Source organism: Vulpes vulpes, chromosome 12 (genome assembly GCF_048418805.1).
Source record: "Vulpes vulpes isolate BD-2025 chromosome 12, VulVul3, whole genome shotgun sequence".
NCBI classification, from domain to species: Eukaryota; Metazoa; Chordata; class Mammalia; order Carnivora; family Canidae; genus Vulpes; species Vulpes vulpes.
In genome coordinates this window covers 4,880,521-4,885,961 of record NC_132791.1, presented here as the reverse complement: position 1 = coordinate 4,885,961, position 5,441 = coordinate 4,880,521, and positions in this window count along the sequence as shown.

The following is a 5,441-nucleotide window of genomic DNA, read 5'->3' as shown; positions in this document are numbered from 1 at the left end:
TTTAAAGAATGGCTTGTATTTTATAAACCAACAGGATCTCTAGATGGTTTTAATAAAATCAGTTTGCTGCTACAAGAGTCTCCAGTAGCTAGTCTGAGTAGTCAGATGAAAAGAGGCTGACACATCAGAAGGAGGGCCCAGCACTGACCATCAGAAGGGTTGCTTGGAGCTTCTGTTAATACCAAGTTAGAACACTAGATGCTGGATAAATACTTCCTTTTATGGTGAGAAGCTTTACATAAAATAAGTAACTGATATTTTATAGGTACTTGTGGTGGAATGACAGAGGCTATTAAAAGAGTGTGGGTAAATTATGCAAATAAAGTATATAATAATGACAATAATGGATTCTACTATAATCATTATAATGCCTAAAACATATATTCTTTTCAACTTTTTTAATGAAGAATAATGCACGTACCAAAGACTATATACATAGAGAGAGCATTTTATGTATTATAAATGTTTTCCATGAATATTTGAATCCTTATTATGAGCATTAAGTTTGAATAATTATCCCTAATTTCAAGCTACAAATACTGAGGCTGAGAGAGTTTAAACAATTTGCTTAGCAGGTGCTACTGCTCTCAGGCATAGGACTTTAGACTTGGCTGTGTATATTGGAAGATTCTAAAGCCAATGCTCTTTACCTACATTACTTTCCAGTCCTCATTTTGTGAAAAGTACATACATATTCTATCAATTTTAATTACCACTGAAACTCTGTTGCTAACACTCCTACTATTTGATGGCACAAGGCTTCACACCCGGATCTTTTTATTCTCTTTCAACACAATTCCCTATTCCTCTCCATACCTCCCAACCTGCCTACCTGCCAGTCTGTGTGCATTTATCCAGGAAATGTGCACTGAGTCATATCTCCACCTGTGACCCAGACACAAAGAGAAATAAGTCTAATAAAAAGAGGGTTTTTGAGAGAAGAATTTTCAGAGACAGGGCAACACTTAGCATGTGTGGAAGCTGGAATAACTGTGAAAAGACTGCACAGTTATATCACCCGGAGAGATTTTTGTGATATGATGCATATCTTTATCCCACACAAACTAAATCATTTCTGTGCACAGGAGGGGATACATGCATCTAATTTTCCCCAAAAAACATCTCCAGGCAATTGTAAGGTGCAGTCAGGTTTGAAAACACCAAATACTGAGCTTCCAGGGAGGGCGGTGAGCAAAGTGAGAATGAAGTGGGATTTCATCAAGACCTGAAAACCATGAAAATGAGTTGAACTTTATCGGAAAGGCAGTTGGAACCACTGAGTTTTAAGCAGAGAAGTAACAGAATCCCATTCCCATCTGAAGCTACCAAATGGAGAACTCTGATCACCAAGTATTGGCACCATTAAGAAGCCAATATAATATTTCTAGAGATGAAAGTAGAAAGGTTTGAGAACTACTAGATATTAGGGTCATAAAGATTTGGAAAATGATTTGTTGTGAAAGGTGCAGCAGAAAAATGAATTAAGAATAATGCCCCATCTATTTGTCTTGGTTTTACCATTCACTGAAATAAGGTAACTTGAGTAATAGAGCAAGTTTGGGTAGAAATTGGTTCAGTTTCAAGCATTTCACAAGACTGAAGCCCAGAAGGAGAGACAGGGATCTGGGTCTATGGACTTAAAAGTACTTTGCAATAGATGGTGATTGAAACCCTATGTTTTCTGTTGGTTGTGGTGCTGGTTGGTTGGTTGACTTTAAGAATTTGCTTATGTTTGGTTGGTTGGTTTTATTATTGTTTATTTTTTTTGTTGCTTTTGTTTTCTTTTTTTTTTATAATAAATTTATTTTTTATTGGTGTTCAATTTACCAACATACAGAATAACACCCAGTGCTCATCCCGTCAAGTGTTGCTTTTGTTTTCTTTGGAGAGAGGAAAACAATTTAAACTTATATGAAAGTTTAATTAAGTTTTGATATAATCATCATGTGACACAGATGGAATGGTAAATGGCAAAAAAAAAAAATGAATTCTTTAGAGCAGGAAAAGTGTCTGAGGAATGAACATATAGATTCAATCCATTTATAGTGTAGGTAACGATAAATTTTTAAAAATCAACATTTGTCCTCTGGGCAAATATTTCCCAGTAGAAGAGCTTGTTCTGTTTTGTTTTTGTTTTGTTTTTTGCTTTTGCCATAAAAAAAAACAATGTTTGCTTTCCATACTGTGGATACCATTAGGCATTTTGCAAAAGAATACCATAACCTGGCTTCTATGCCTGTGGCATTGGATTTAGCAGATAACCATTTCTGCTAGGATTTTCCAAAGTTCTCTGGGAATGTTAGAATAATATTTGAGTAGTAGTGATGATGTGGGCAATTAAAAAATACTGCTTTGACAAAAATTTAGCAAAGTGAAAGTAAAACATTTTGAAGAGATCTTAATCACATCAGATACTCTCATTTTACATATGGGGAAATTGAGTTTAATGAGGGGAAGCAATGTGCCTGAGGGTGCAGAGCTGGAATCAAAGCAGGATTCCTCTGGATCCACTGTTTTCCATTACAAAGTTCCTGAACTGGGAAGAGTGGGTCCAAAGTCCTAGCATAAATGAGGGTAAAGAATGGTTGGCCTCAACTAGGCTACTTGCTAGGATAGGGAGCACAAGAAATCGCTGCTATTCTAGCTAAACCAGACAGGGTGCTGCTGCCACTGACAGGAGCTTTTCTTCTCATCATACAATTGTAGAGAAAAGATGATACTAAAGAAGTAGGATCCTCATCAGTAAATACAAGACGTATAGGAATAATCACACTACATCAACATAATGTCAGTATCGTGCAGCAGCTTCGAATCCCTCGCACAATTACATTAGTGTTTGATGATGGTGAATGTGAATTTGGAAATGGTCAAAATTAGATTAAACCAGTAAGTGAGGCTTACTCACCTACTGAGTGGGGACAAAGAAAGTCAGAGGTGGAAGAAAGAAAATAAGGGGTGGTCCTAAGCCATCCATTTCACACTGAAACACTGGACTTTTTAAACTAGTGGACCTCTTAAGTTTCCTGATGGAGGGAATAGTGCTAAAAGGGGAATATAGCCCTTCAGATGGAAAGAAAACATATGATCCCAGCACATTTGTTTAGTCTTTCTGCAACTCAGATAAAGCAAAAAGCTCATTAATTTAGAATTGGTGATAATTTGTACAGGGCCTATTCTGAAGTTTACCTTTGCTTTATCTGGCTAAAAGGATTTGGAAACCAAATTAACAGTGTAAACAGGATGGCAGGCAGCAATATTTAAGCTCTTTAAAAGAGCAAACTTTCTCCCAATATCTTTAAAACACAATTTATACCTACAGAGATGACATGCTAGTTACAGATTATTCTTATCCATTATAGCAAGTCCTGATGATTTCTATCTAGGACACTTAGCTTAGCTTGACCCAATGTATGTGTTTCTGAGAGAAGTCTATTTGCATTTATTTTGTGATTATCAATCTTTTAAAATATTGATACTAACTTAGGCCTTGGGTGTCATAATTAATAACCTATAACTTTACTTCTAGCAAGAAAGAAACATAGCATTTAGCAGCACAAGGTATAGGATGAAGAGCACATATGGAACCAGAGATCTTGGGTTCAAGTCCATGTTCTTGTGTTTATTAGTTATGTTACCTTATACGTGTTTTAGGTTACATGCGGATTAATCTCCTCTCTACAACCATCTCAAATGGGGATAAAGATAGCCCTGCTGAAGGACTCATAGCACTGATACAAAGATGAATTTTGCTAAAAGATATGAAGGTGCATTATACACTCTCAGGCAGTATCAGAATGCAAATAATTCTATCACTACTTTTAGCATTATTAAAGACTCAAAACTAAGGCAAAAAAAAAAAAAAGACTTATCAGCCAACTCATTGTTTTTTGTTTTTTTCCAGAAATGCCACTGTTTGGTACTTTTTTGCTAACTGAGACTCCTAGATAGAATTACACATTTCTTGGGGTATTTAGGTGCATTAAGCTATTACTAACCATTGCAACTTCCACTGGAATTTCCTTTAATTAAGGAGTCTAAGTGCCTCTGCCTTATTCCTGCTCCACTACCTAATTTCTTCTTCCGTGTGAAACTGGCCCTCTCTAATTACTGCATATGTTCTTTGACATACTTCTATATGAGCACCCTAAGATGCCTTGTAGATTTTCCCATTGTACTTCTGTGTCCACACCAACACCATGGACTCCTTGATTTCTGCCCTTTGTCTTATTCATCACTGTGTCTCAAGGGCTTGGCACATAGTAGGCATTCAACACAGACTTGATAAACACATACTTAAACAAATTAGGAAGATGAGAACACATAGAAGATGAATGGCAGATAAAGTTTTGTATCGGGCACATGATCATGATACAAACAGCTCAAGCCCCATCTGTAGAAAAACATCCTACTCACAGACTCTGCCACATAGGAAGCTACCATTTCTACCATGTGAGCTTCCCAGCACAATCTATTGGATTCTGAACCCAAGGGCAGGCATATCCATAGGTTAGCTAGATAGCAAGCTTGTGCCCTGGGATCTCACTGTTTCTGGCTACAGAAGAAAGGATAAAAAGTGGCCGCCCAATCCACAACTGACTGAATCAAACACAATTACCACCAACATCTAATTCTATCATTTCCTTGATAGCACAAGCTGATGTTTGTACTGGTTATCAATCATTTAGGAAAGTTGGCTCTCCTGCTCAAAAGTAGAATCTAAGCCAATCATTGTAACCTTATTCCTTTTGCCAGCATTTGCTTTATGCATGGCATGTATCATAATGGTTAATAAAATGTGAGGTTGACATCGAAGAGCCTTCTGATGAACTTCTGGAAAAAGGGTTTTGATTCTTAAGAAGAAAACTTAGTAAGTTTTTTTCTTATACAGGGTGTAACAGTTTGGTTGAGATGTTTAGATTGGCTACAACAGTGATCATGAGGGGAACTGGCCTTGGAACACAATCAATGTGCTGAGGACACCAAAGTAGACTAATGTGAAGAACCCAGGTCCCAGATCCTTCAGTTATCAAAGAGATATCCATTCAATGACCCGGGAGAGACCCTACTTCGTGACTTCATATTGCTAGATGATAGATTTTCCTTATTGTTTAAGTCAACTGAACCAGGGTTTTCTGTTATTTGTAAACAGACACAGTAACAAATACAGAGCCAATCCATTTACAGGCTAATTACCCATCTCGCTGCTTAGTGCAAAAGGATGAACTAGCCTTTTAGATTTTTTTTTCTAGAAATTAGAACTTGGAACTACTGAAAGAAAATTTTAGGTTAGGAGCTAAATCCTTAAGGTTACTAATTAGAGAATAAGTTTGGAGTTGCCTTAATGAGTCACTGAAAAACTGAAGTCATGAGGAAGTAATAACTGTAAATAAGCAAAGCTGGCCAGCTGGTGGAAAGAGGACAATAGATCAAAAGGTCAAAAA